General features: G+C 37.8%; 1 protein-coding gene across 1 annotated transcript in view; it reads left to right on the top strand.

Annotated features, from left to right (window-relative positions):
* The window catches only part of FGF12 (fibroblast growth factor 12), a 544450-nt gene that overhangs the window by 75278 nt on the left and 454598 nt on the right, over window positions 1–14574 (top strand). The gene's annotated exons all lie outside the window — the stretch shown is intronic.

Below are 14574 nucleotides of genomic sequence, written 5' to 3'. Positions count from 1 at the left end.
GTACAAAGAGGAAAAAGCATAATGTGATAATTTGGGAGTAGGTTGAGAGGTAGTGAGTCTAATTTGCATGAAAATTAAAAAGTACACTACTGGTGGGAATGCAAGCTGGTGAGGCCACTCTGGAAAACATTATGGAGGTTCCTCAAAAGTTGCAAATAGAGCTACCCTACAACTCAGTGATTGCACTACTATTTACCCCAAAAATACAAATGTAGTGATCCAAAGGAGCACACATGCCCCATGTTTATAGCAGCGATGTCCACAGTTGGCAAACTATGGAAAGAGCCTAGATGTCCATCCACAGATGAATGGATAAAGAAGATGCAGTATACATATACAATGGAATATTAACCACCAAAAATTGAAGTCTTGCCATTTGCAACAATGTGGATGGAGCTAAAGGATATTATGCTGAGCTAAATCAGTCAATCAGAGAAAGACAAATACCATATGATTTCACTCATATGTGGAATTTAAGAAACAAAATGCGATCATAGGAGAAGAGAGGAAAAAATAAAACAAGACAAAATCAGAGAGGGTGATAAACTCTAAGAATAGACTCTTAATCATAGGAAACAAGCTGAGGGTGGCTGGAGGGAAGGGGGATGGGGGAATGGGGTAACTGGCTGAGGATTAAGGAGGGCATGTGATGCAATGAGCACTGTGTATTATATATAACTAATGAATCACTGACCTCTATGTCCAAAACCAATAATATATGTTAATTAATTGAATTTAAGTAAAATTTTAAAAAAGAAATTTGCACCAAAAAAATAATAGTTGGAGTTTATATTGACTCCCCGTTATATCAGGGTGAACACTTTATCCTGATTGGGAGCCCTAAGCCACTTTTTGTATGCATCTTGGTTCTTATCAATATAGAACCAGAAAACTAAGTAACTGGAATTTGGACATCTAATTTTAAAAATAAAATTACATTGTTTCTAGGGCAGCCCCGGTGGCGCAGCGGTTTAGCACCGCCTGCAGCCTGGGGTATGATCCTGGAGACCCTGGATCGAGTCCCACGTCAGGCTCTCTGCATGGTGCCTGCTTCTCCCTCTGCCTGTGTCTCTGCCTCTATCTCTGTGTGTCTCTATGAATAAATAAATAAATAAATAAATAAATAATCTTTTTAAAAATTTTTATTTATTTATGATAGTCACAGAGAGAGAAAGAGAGGCAGAGACACAGGCAGAGGGAGAAGCAGGCTCCATGCACCGGGAGCCCGATGTGGGATTCGATCCCGGGTCTCCACGATTGCGCCCTGGGCCAAAGGCAGGCGCCAAACCGCTGCGCCACCCAGGGATCCCTATTAGAGACCATCTTTACTTATATGTGGTATATAAAATGCACCTATGAAAGCCCTTCTCCCAGCAAGCTTTTGGCTTCTAATATTTCAATTGCATTTACAGCCAGATGTTGATTTCTGCATCTTCATGGATTCAGTTTTCTCTGGTTCTGAAGTTTCTCTGTATTAAATGAGATGTTTTGGATGTGCATTAATTCTTAAATACTTCCTGGGTATAAGTTGGGGCACTGCCATGTTATCATTGGATTGCCCAGTGCATTCCAGGATCTGGAAACATTTTATTTTGGTGGGATTCTTTTCTATCCAGTACTCCCACGAATATGAGCTGTAAGTCATATTAAATGAGCACATCTACAAAACACAACTAATATGTACCTTGTGGGCATGTGGTGAAACTTAATTAGTTAATGCTTCTAAAGAACTTTTAAATTCGTGGATAAAATGTATTATTCAGTTGCTAAGAGCTATTATTGTTTATTATTTCCTCTAGGTATTTCCCAGCAGGTGCTTTGCTATTAGGATATAATGGCAGTAATTTTGAAACAAGTTGACATTTGCATGCATTTGCAGAATGCATGAAGCTACAGGTCACATTCTAATGAAATCTTCTCCTCCTTCCCCCCAAAGTCATTAGGTGCTCAATTATAGCCTCCTTCTCTTAGATGTTCATACCATTTATTAGTGTTTAATAGTAACATCACCATCAGTGTAAGAAAAAATCAATAGAAAAACCTTTTCCAATTAGATTAAGTGACCTAGTAATATATCTATGTTAATAATTTGCTTAATGGTAAAGCCACGTCTAAAAGGGATGGCAGAAATGTTATATCCAATAATTTACTAATAGTTGTAAATTGACCTTTTATGTTGGTTGACACTATAGTATTTGGATAAGAGCCATTGGATACAGACGCTAAGTCACTCTTCCATAATATGTACACAAGCTGGGAAGGGCTTGTGATTTTTAGATGCTGTGGTGTTTAATGCCCACTTGCAAAAATGTAGAAGCCAGCCAGCTTGTTATAATAGAAAAAATACTGAGCCAGCATCAAGCCACTCCTTTAGAGACTCAGTTCTTCTCCTTCTTTGCAAATTTCTTCTCTTTCTGGGTCTCAGGCTCCTTTTCAAATTAAACTATATTGTTGGTTTTCAAACTGTATCCCTTGAAATTTAAGATTCAGAACAGATGTGTCAGGGTTTCTAAAAACATTTAAATATTTCCCAACAAACATTGGAGATATATATGCCCAAGGACTCCATCTATTGCTTTTTCTTTTTATGTATGTTAGGATTCCTTTTAAATTTACATCAAGATTTTCATTGCTTAGGACAATTTTCAAAGACAGTTTGTGATCCAAAAGATCCCCTCTAGCTCTGTTTTCCTAGGATCTTCCATCTCAAGTAAAGCAGAAACACACACACACACACACACACACACAACTACTTAAAACACTTTGAAGATTTCAGTTGTAGACTCTGATACCAAAGACAAGTTTAATTCCTGAGGCTTATGCACTATAGAAGCTCTGTTAAATAAATAAAATATTCAATGAATAAATAAATAGCATTTGAAAGGCACTCTCTGAAACTGCTACTAGAATGCTTGGCAAATGCCTGCCTTATTTTTTCTCAATATCTTATTCCCTCCTAAGTATTCATTGTAGCCAATATTCATTTCCAGGGTTCTCTGGACTTAGGAAGTCATGAAGGTGTGGTTCAAGTGGGAAAGAGCTGTAATATGCCTGCTTAAGTGCCTACTGTATGGGGGAGTGAGATAAACCAGAGAGGAGAATGGAACTCAATAATTTGTGCTATATTAGCACTCTGCTTTTCACAAGGTAGAAGCTTTTAAAATGCTAGTCCCAATGCCTATTTTTCTTTCCCCCATGGAATCCTCATGGTTCTGACTCACAGAAATACTTTCAGAAGCAACTGTTAGAAGCTGAGTTTGCATCTTTCCATTGCAACAGAGAAAAAAAAAATATATATATATAGAGAGAGAGAGAGGAGAGAGAGAGAGAATAGAGAATTTTATAAATTTTAAATTTTATATATTTGTATGTGTAGGTATATATAAATACACACACATAATATAAATACTGTAATTGCCAGTGCAAACATGCCACATCTAGTAAACAAATAAGCAAACAAAAATTAAGTGCTCAGAAACATATGTTGAATTGTGTTGATGTAACAACACTCAATGTTAGGTCCTCTGGCTTGAAAACTAACTCCATCCTTAATATTTTGTGTGACACCTGAAGTCCCCCCTTAATGTTAGTCTTTCTTGGGTGATGTAGTCATTGTGTCATTTAGAAAGATGAATTCACTGACACTGTGACAAGGGCATGACCATGGCCGTTTGTAGGTCTTACATTTTGAGTTGTTTGTACAATAAAGAGAATCCTTTGCCTGACATTTTCCACCATGCAATGCCTGTGGTGTGCTCTGAACATCCAAAGGCTCTTAGAGAGGCAGTGGATGGAACGGAAACCCTGCCAGTGAGGAGCTTCTGTTCTGCTACCGACGGTCTGTGAACGTGGGCAAGCGCTGTTCCCTGTGTACATCTCAGTTTCCTTGTCTGTGAAGTGCGGAGGTTGAGCAAGAAGATGTTTAAGGTCTGTCTTAGTCCTGAAAGCTCTAGTATCAGGCACAGAGCAAATTTCAGCAGTTGCGTTTACACGGTATTTATTTAATGCCTGACAATGATCATTATGAGTATTTACTAGGTGTTGGGCATTGTGCTAAGTTTTACTTTTATTATCTGTTTTAAACTTTAACTTCCTGAGGACACCATTACCTTTTGTAAAAAAAAATTAATTTCAATTTAGTTAACATTCACTGTATTATTAGTTTCAAGGGTAGACTGTAGTGACTCATCAGTTGCATATAACATCCAGTGCTCATTATATCACATGGCTTCCTTAATGTCCATCACCCAGTTACCTCATCCCCCCCACCCCTCCAGCAACCCTCAATTTGTTCCCTAGAATGAAGAGTCTCTTCTGGTTTGCCTCCCTCTTTGTTTTTATTTTATTTTCCTTCCCTTCCCCTATGTTCATCTGTTTTGTTTCTTAAATTCCACGTAGGAGTGAAATCATATGGTATTTGTCTTTCCCTGACTGATTTATTTCACTTAGCATAATACCCTCTAGTTCCATCCACATCATTGCAAACGGCAAGATTTCATTCTTTTTGATGGCTGAGTAATATTCCATTGTGTATATATATCACATCTTTTTTTATCTATTCATCTGTTGTTGGACACTTGGGTTCTTTCCATACTTTGGCTATCATGGACATTACCCTTTTTTTTTTTTTACAGAGGGGTAAAATGAGGCTTAGAGCAGGGAAATCTCTCTCTGAAAGGCACAGTTAGCAAGTAACAGAGGTAGAACTTAAACCTAAACAAACTGACTCTGGAGACCACAGTGCAGTGTCAGTGCCATATTGCCTCTAATTGTTAGAGGCACTATGCTAAGACCTGTCAGGGGCCACAAAGGCCACTATGACACAGTCCCTGTCCTCTGGTTGTATTTACGCTGAAAGGAGAGATGAGTGAAAGGGTTAAGAGAAAGACCAGGCAGCCTATGCATTGGTTTCCAAAGGAGAGGTGCAGCACACGGCTATTATGGGAGTCTTAAGGAGAGGGCAATAGGAACTTGGCACCACTGAAGTGTCATTACAAAACCAGCCAAAAGCATTGTCAGCATTTAACAAGATTTCCATTGCCTTTTCCAAAGGAACAGGAGCAGGAGAGAGATGTTATAAAAAGCAGAATAAAGGAAACATCCATTTATCAGCTGTGTTCTCAGTCATCCACAGTGGGGTTGGGCTGACAGACTTTGATAATCAGGTCAAAGGTGGTTTGCCAGGCGATTCTGTGCAACCCAGAGGGTCTTTGGTTTCCTCCCACCTCCTCATTGTTGCCATTGCCCTTGTCTGCCTTTCCTAACAACCTGCCCATCTAGAATGTATCCCAGTTTTCACTTGTGCTTTCGGCTTAAAGTTATACAACTACAGAATTTTATAACAGGCCCCTTTGATAACATCTTTATTCTTCTCCTGGACACTGGAGTCATTGGGGAAGAGTCCCCTGGAGTCACCTCTGCTGGCCAGCATGGCTTAGTCACCTCATGTCAGAGAGGGATCCAGGAGGTGGAACAGCCAATAGCTATTGCTCTTCACCCTTCCTCATACCAGCTCTGACACACCCACAGGTACCCACACTCATTTGCAGGAGTCCAACCACTATCATATCCTTTATTCATGAAGGAAATAAGAAATGTCACCCTTGAAGAGATTTCTGAACTCATTTGTGAAGAGTGGACTTGTGCAGATGTCAACATCATGAAATGATGATGTCTTATATTGGTTGTTGAAAATTTTGCAATGTTGTCCAATAGAACTTTCTGCAGTGGTGTAAGTGTTCCCTGTCTATGCTGTTCAACACATTTGCCACTGGCCACGTGTGGCAGTTGACCACCTGAAATGTCAAATTTGCAGTGAGATTGAGGAAGTGAATTTCAGATTTTATTTAAATTCAACTATTTTAAATTTAAGTGGACACAAGTGACTAGTGACTACAATATAGAGTAAGGAAGCTATGGATCAAAATATCCAAGTATTCAGAACTGACAATCTAGGAGGGTTTAGTCTACTAAACATTGATATCATGTTTTCCTAGTCATGTACAGTATTTTATAAAGTTGTTTCCTGTATGTAATTGTACTTTAGGAGAAAGGTCTTGAGTGTATCATGAATTTAGATTTCATAAATATTTATTTGAAGTATATGTGTGCCATCTATCCACCGGATCCCAGGCTCAGCCTCAGAATCATCTTCAATGCATTGCTCTAGTTAGCATCATTTGGTCAGATTTGTCAAGAGAGAGAGAAACCTGTCAAGAGAGAGAGAAACCTCTGAGATAACGATAAAACGTGTAGTGTACTTTGATACAGATATCTTCAATTAACGGTTGATGACCAGATAATCTTTAAAGTCTTATCATAACTCTGAGATAACGATAAAACGTGTAGTGTACTTTGATACAGATATCTTCAATTAATGGTTGATGACCAGATAATCTTTAAAGTCTTATCATAAGAATGAATGATTCCATCAATAAAAAGAGAATCAGGTCTACCTCTTACCCACATTTCTTTATAAAGTTCATCACAAAAACCATCTCTGTAGCACTAAGATTATAACCCTCTGCCTTCAATAAATCCCCCTCTCCCTATAGAAAAATTCAACAGAAAGAGATAGGTACATCAAAGATTTTAAAGAATCAATTTATTGGCTTAAAATATATCAAATGACTGATTGTTCTCTTTTGTTGCTGGCCTCAGGCCAAGCCACAGCCATTATAAACATTGATTAAGGTCAAGCACTGTTAGGTCCTGGTATACCTAGGGGATTGAATCCCACGTTATTAAAGATTATAAAGTGACATTGCAAGATCAACAGGGCTTTACTAGGTTGCACTTAAGTAAGCAGTAATGCTTTATGAGATCTATGTGTGTGTGTATATAAATCATCAATTTTAGCATCACAATTGTGGTGATTTTAATGATTTGGCAGTGATATTCTTAAATACTATCAGGCTTGGCCTACAGGAAGAAGAGTGATGAGTATGGAGGGACTTGAAAAAAATTTCAAACATTGTAATCACTGAAACAGAGGCTGAGTGATTATGATAGCACCCAAACCCATGGTATAGCTTGAATTTTTAAAATTGTTAGAATGTTTTCCAGTTATTTTGTGATTGTAGTACTAGGTCTCGGTATTTTAAAAAACAATTCTCACTTCTTATTAATTATGAGCTTATATTTGAAATCAGTTTTTAAACTCATAATTATTTCATTCTTAAATATATGTAAATTAATTTATTCATTTATCAATGATTGCACACCTTTATGGTAGAAAGTATAGTGCTACATATACCCTAAAGAGATAGTAAGATGTGAGGGCAGCCCGGATGGCTCAGTGGTTTAGCACCGCCCTCAGCCCTGGGCCTGATCCCAGAGACCCGGGATCGAGTCCCACATCGGGCTCCCTGCATGGAGCCTGCTTCTCCCTCTGCCTGTGTCTCTGCCTCTCTCTCTCTCTCTCTGTGTCTCTATGAACAAATAAATAAAATCTTTAAAAAAAGAGAGATAGTAAAATGTGAGCCTTCCTCTCTAAGAGTTTGGCTTCTACTTTTGGAGCCAGGTGTGTGTGTGTGTGTGTGTGTGTTGTGTGTGTGTGTATACACATATATGTGCACGTATATGTGCATAGAGAGAGAGAGTGAAGAAAGGAGAGAAAGATAAACTATTATTCAAATTAGATTTTGGTTAGCAATATCTTAAAACAAAGAGGCAGTGGTGCTGGGAATAATGGGATACATGTATGCCCTGGGCTTTTAGGGATTTAGATACGGATTTAGATCTTTGTTTGGGTCTCAGCTCCCCAGACTATTATTAGCATGTGATTTTTTGAAATCATTTAACCCTTTTATAGTGGGTTGAGTAGTGTCTCTCTAAAATTCACGTCTACCCAGAACCTGAGACTGTGGCTTTACTTAGAAATACTGTCTTTGTAGATTTATTAAAATGAAGTCATATTAGATTTGAATGGGCTCTAAATCCAATGTCTGGTGTCTTTTTCAGCAGAGGGGAGGACACACAGAGGAAAACACTATGTGAAGGCAAAGGCAGATGTGTCTACAAACTAAGGAATAGCTAGGATTGCCAGCACCCACCAGAAGCTAGGAGAAAAGCACTGAACAGATTCTCCTTCAGAGCATCCAGAAGGAACCAGCTATGCCAGTGCCTTAATTTCAGACTTCTGGCTTGTAGAACTAGAAGAGACTAAATTTCTGTTGTTTTAAACTACCCAGTTTGTGGTACTTCGTTAAGGCGACTGTAGGCAATGAATATACCTCCAAACCTTAATTTCCTTTACTGTAAAATGGGGATGATGATGCTTACCATCTGAGAGTTTTGGTGAGAACTAATGAACCAGAATTGAATTAAGAAGAATTTGTCAAGTGCAAAATGCTCTAGAAATATTTGCACATTTAAATATCAATTTTCCAGGATTGTGAAATATATCTCCCAGCTGCTCAGCATTCACTCTGTTTAAAAGAGGGTGTCCGTATGCCTGCTACCTCACAATAGAATTAGGGATGTTTAGGTGTCTAATTTCATATCATGTTGCCTTCCTGGCAACAACATTTTACAGATATTTACTTACCAGAGAAGAAAAATGGAAGTGCTTTGACCAAGGTGGAATGTTTAATGCATTTGGACTTTCTGGCACTGTTTTTCATTTAATCAGAATCATTCCCCCCACCCCTCCAGATAAGCAAAATTGTTATGCTGTGGTTTAGTAAGTAAAATATGTACATCTGGTTAAAATAAAAATCTAACTGATAATTTGTATTCCATGCTTGGCTTCTCAACTGCTACTGGTTTTCCTAGTAAGGCACACCGTCCTCTTCCTTCCTGATCGGGATTAGAACTCTGTGTACCATGTAGTAAATGTAATCTAGAATCCCAGGAGAGATGGTATGTGTAAAGCTATTTAGTTCAGTTCGTTTTCAGATGATTTGGTAAATACTGGCTAATTTGTTCTCATTGCTCCCCTGAGAGATCTATGAGTTGTGTTCTTTTGTAGCACAGAAGCTGAAATAGAACAGTTTAGTGATTTACCAAAAGAATAAAAGGAATGGGTGCTGCCGCTGGGGCTGGACTCCTGGCATTTGAGGTTCCTACTCACTGATGAACTCAGACCTGCGACTCCCACTGACATGAGAGAACCCTCAGGCATACCCATACTGCCACTGACCCTGCTGCAAATGTTCAAAGAATTTTTCTAGGCTAACATCCATCATTTATTGCAAAAATTTTTGCTCTCTCTTGAGTCTCCCAGTTTCGATTTCATTGCCTTATCTCTAGAGATATTATAGTAAATATAATAGACACGGCCTCCTGCCTTCATTGTGCTATGTCTGGTAGGGGATAGAGGCAATTACAGCTCAGTGTGGGAGGTAGCGTGATATCTGTCAGAGCTCAAGATTAGCTAGACAAGGTACTTACTTTCAGCAAGATGTGGCAGGAGTGAGTAGTCTGAAACATCCTGGTGCTAGACTTGTTAACCGATGTGGTGTAAGGGGTTGGAAAAGTTATCCACCTTTGAATGTAAGTAGGGGCTCAACCTGGTGAACAAGCAATGCTAATGAGATTTTCAATTAGTTAAGCAGTTGTATGGGAAGTCAGGAGTGATACATGAGATGAAGTAGAGTTGTATCCCAATAGTTGGGCTAAACATAAGGATGGATGCCTAGAAGCGGTGCAGTCCCAAACATCTGGAGAGTTGTTGTCATCAAAGTAATAAATGGAGCCTAGCCATTGGCTTGAGGTTTAGGAATAAGACTTTCTTCTATGAAAGGGAAACTGAAAAAGCAAATTAGGACCAGCAAATGAACAGAGGCTTTTGGAATATGAGGCAGATTAGCAGAAAAAGATCCCTATTGTGGGGCAATGGTAGAAAGAGTGGCCATGACTTGGGAACTGGGGAGTGAGATGAAGGAATGGACTTCTAGGACTCGATATTTCTGAACTCTGAATGGGGGCTGGAACCAGTGGAATAAATTGTGTCATGAGACAAAATTTTGGGGGAAAATAAGGATTGGAAATGAGGCTATAGGTATGAAACATAGCTGTAGCCTCAACTGTGGGGTAGATGAGGGATGAAGTTTGGAACCAGCTTAGGCCTTATATGATATCTTTTTTAAGTGGATTTTTGTTGGTTGTTGTTGTTAGAGGCCATGCGTCACAAAAGGTTAAGTGCACAACAAGAATAGCAAGAGTGCTAATTCAGCCTTTGTTTAGTTATTGGATGTATGACCTGGAGTTACTGGAGAAAATTCTTTCTAGCCCTGATTATCAATAAATGAAAGCATTGTCCTGTATCAGTAGTTCCTAAATGCCAGGCTATGGGCTGATGCTGGGTTGCTTGTAAGAATCAACCACCAGGGGGAGGGCAGCACCTGGGTGGCTCAGTCAGTTGGGCATCAACTCTTGATTTTGTCTCAGGTCATGATCTTGGTCATGGGATTGAGTCCTGTGTGGGCTCTGCACTCAGGATGGAGTTTGCCTGCCCCTTTCCCTTTGCTGGCCCCCTCCCAGATCATGTGCTCTCTCTGTCTCTCTCTTAAAATAAATAAAAAATAGAATTAACCACCTGGGGAGCTTGTTAAAAATATGAGCCCTGTAAGATTATGCTTGGAATAGCTAGCAGTGGATCCTGGGAATCTGTGCCTGTCACCCATACCCCAGGTGATCCTAAGGGAGGAACCTATGTAAGACTACATAAGATTAGCCACTGGAGTTTCTTCAACATTCTGTTTTTGTTATTTTTTTCCCCATGATTTGCTTTTGTACCTCTTTGGTTCATGGCCTGGAATGATGATCAGCAATTCAATAAAAAAATTGATTGGCACATTATTTCCAATTGACATTTGAAGTCGAGGAGCCAAGTGATGCAGGAAACTCATTTTTACTGCCTGAGAGTCTCAGCCCCAACAGTAGCACAAACCATTGCAGGTGTAATGTGGAATCTGCTTTCACTGAACTCCCAAGTCCATTTTTACAGAGGCAGAAGTTTGGCTTTCTTTAAGTCTCTGGTGTCCCTTTTTCTATACCATAAGGCTTTTCTGAAGCCTAATTAAAAACATCTATGTAGCATTTCACATTCCTTAGAGAAAGAGTCTTTATAAATAACTATAGGATGAAGTCATTGTGGAGATTAGGTGATTTCTCCTGCCAGGTAAGACAGATTCCCTTAGAGTTCATATTAGATGAAGTCAATCAACTTGACGTGTGCAGTGGGTTATTTTGGAGGCAAGTAATATATCCTGGACCTCACATGTTACTTGGTTCTCCAGGAAGGGAATTTCCTACTCAGGAAGTAACTTAATTCTTTTTCTTTTGGAAGGGAGATAAGTCACTTACAGACTCTTCCTAGGTTCTAAACCTTTGTAATTAGCCACAGAAGTCTGTTCTTATCTTAGACTCATATACAATTATAATTGAAAGGGCTACTGGGAATTTTCTGGTTTATATACAGGGAAACCATGTCTCAGGGAGGAAATGACTTACTCAAGATCACACAGCGAATTAGTGGCATGAAAACCTCAGTCTCTGGTTCTTAGCTCTGCATTCAATGTCCAACAAAAAGGCCACTAGGATGGCCAAAAGAAAAAGTAAGGACAAAGCCAAATGCTGGCAAAGATGTGGAAAAACTGCATCATTCATATATTGCTGGTGGAGATAAAAACTTATACAGCTACTCTGTAAAAACAACTTGGCAGTTTCTTATAAAACTAAACATTGAATTACCACACACCTCGCAATTGTACTCTTGAGAACCATTCCAGAAAAATGAAAACTATGTTCATATAAAAAACTCTACATGATTGTTTATAGCAGCTTAACCAGTAATGTCCAAAGACCACAAACGGCCCAGATGTCCTTTAAAGGGTGAATGATTTAACAAATTGTGGCACATTCATGCCACGAAACACTACTCAGCAATAAAAAGGAAAAGACTATTGCTACCTGTAACATTCTGGGTGAATCTCCAAGGAATTATCGTGAGTGGGAAAAAAGCCAGTCCCCAAAGGTTACATACCATAGGAATCTTTTTATAGAACTATTTTTTTTTAATGACAACATTTTAGAGGTGGAGAACAAATTAGCAATTTCCAGGAATTACAGAAGTTGTGGTGGGCAGAAAGGAAGTGAGTGTTGTAAAAAGGCAGCATAAGACTGCCTGGCTGACTCAGTCAGTGGAGCATGTGGTTCTTGATCTTGGGGTTGTGAGTTTGAGCCCCATGTTGGGTGTACAGATTACTTAAAAATCAAATCTTTAAAAAAAAGGGCAACATAAGAGATTCTTGTAGGGATATAACAACGGAGCATGCAGATTGTGGTGGTGGACACGTGAACATCTATGTGTGATAAAATTAACAGAACTAAATATAAACACAAACAAGTTGAACTTGAGAGGTGTGTTATGTAAGTATGAATGTTCTGGTTGTGATATTGTGTCATATATAATATATCTAATATTTAATACATATTATATCTAATATATATCATAATATAATATAAGAGTTTTGAAAATGTTACCATTGGGGGAAATTGAGTAAAGCGCACATGGGACCTCTGTATTACTTCTCACAATTCCATGTGAATTTGCAATTGTCTCACATAAATTTCAATGAAATAAAAGATATTCCTATTAGAAGGTCAAAATAAGAAAAAAACCCTGTTAGTATTTTCCTTTTGTCCAAATGGACAAAGATGTTTTTATGTTGATCCAGTGTTGGTGAGGATACAGTTAAGTAGACATTTTTGTGTACTGCGCTTCTGAGACTATAAATTGCTACACCTTGCAAATAATTTTACATACTAAAATATTTTGACCTTATAATTTCACACCTATGAAATTGTCCTAGAAAAATATTCAGGGATATGAATTAAACTTACTTATATATAAACATTTTCACTATAGTATATGGTATAGTGTAGTATTATGATAACAAAGAAACTATAAGTAACCCATATAATAAAGGATAGTTATTCGTTAAAATTATATTTCCCTCAAATATTTATCAATTAGAACAAATACTCATTACATAATGTTAAGTACAAAGTATAAGATATGTTATTTTTCGATCACAAACTCTGTGTCAACATATACACGTAACTCCTATACTTACTAGCTGTGTGACCTTGGGTAAATTGCTAATCTTCTCTGTGGACTTCTTATCTGTACAGTGGGGATAGGATAGCACCAACTTATTCTTTTTTTTCCAACTTATTCTTTTAGTAAAAAAGTAAATTATTAAAGTTCTTCTAAGGGTATTCTAGCACTAAATAGTACTTTTATCTGGATAGTAGCAATACTACCCATATTTACACTCTTTTTTAAAAAAAAAACTTTTCAGCAATGGTCATGTTTTTACTTTGCATTTTAAAAATAATGTTTTTTATGTATACATATACATATATATGCTAAACTTACTCTAATCATGACTAATTTTTATTCATGCTTAATTCATATTTAGAACGATTACAGGTAGTCCATTTCTGAGAGAGGAGGACTGCGAAGTTCTATCCACCTGAAACTTTCCTTAGAGACGCTCTTGGAAAGTGAGAGAAAATTGGAATAGAGCATTTAAATTTTTTTTTATTTTAACTATGACCAATTTTAGAAATTATAGTTAAGGAATGTGATTCGATCTTGAAGAACAGAAAGTGCTGAAAAATATTTACTGTTCATTTTGGCATTAGATAATCAATTTCTTGGGGAATTAACCACTGATGCAAATAAATCATACACTGGTTATTTTAAAAAGATTGATATTGGTGATGACAGTTGAGAACTCCAACCATGTCCTGGGTCATGTTTTAAAGAAATTAAAAATTTACTTATTCTTAGTGAATAATTTTTTAATTTGCTTTAAAAATAGCAGCCATTTGGATCCCTGGGTGGCTCAGCGGTTTAGCACCTGCTTTCAGCCCAGGGCGTGATCCTGGAGCCCCGGGATCGAGTCCCTCATCGGGCTCCCTGCATGGAGCCTGCTTTTCCCTCTGCCTGTGTCTCTGCCTCTCTCTCTCTTTGTCTCTCATTAATAAATAAATAAAATCTAAAAAAAAAAAGTTAAAAAAATAGCAGCCATTTTAGCAGCTGTAGAAAATTCTGTAAACTTGGCATTACAGCCGTGTCAGAGAAAAGGGTGATCATGGGAAACAAAACACTACAGAATGCACATTAAAGGGGGCATTAGCCCATCTGTCTAGTCTCATCTATCTAATCTTATCTACCAAACCAGAGGCCAATCTATCAATCTACCTTTAAGCTTTTGCCCAAACTTAAAATCCTGTGAAAAATTGCAATTCATGACTTTAGGTTTCTAAAGCTTAGAAATATAAATAATAGTTGTTTTGCCCATTACTTATCCTCATTTTTAAATTCTCCTTTTCTCTTTTATTGTGTTTTGAGGTTTTTAAAAATATTTTGTACCTTGAATACTTCTTGGGGTAATCTAGACACCCATTCATGTTAACAGAGTGCTTGCAACAATACAGGCTTTAAAAAGAAAATGTTTGCGGAGAAAAGAGATTATTTTCTTCAATTCAGACTCCAAGAAAAACCAGAATCCATATTCCTCTATAAAAATCAATAGTACTTGCTACTAATGTGTTTTA

The sequence above is a fragment of the Nyctereutes procyonoides genome, unplaced genomic scaffold (genome assembly GCF_905146905.1).
Source record: "Nyctereutes procyonoides isolate TBG_1078 unplaced genomic scaffold, NYPRO_anot_genome, whole genome shotgun sequence".
NCBI lineage: Eukaryota > Metazoa > Chordata > Mammalia > Carnivora > Canidae > Nyctereutes > Nyctereutes procyonoides.
Note: the sequence above shows the minus strand (reverse complement) of the source record. Positions and strands in the feature narration are given on the sequence as shown.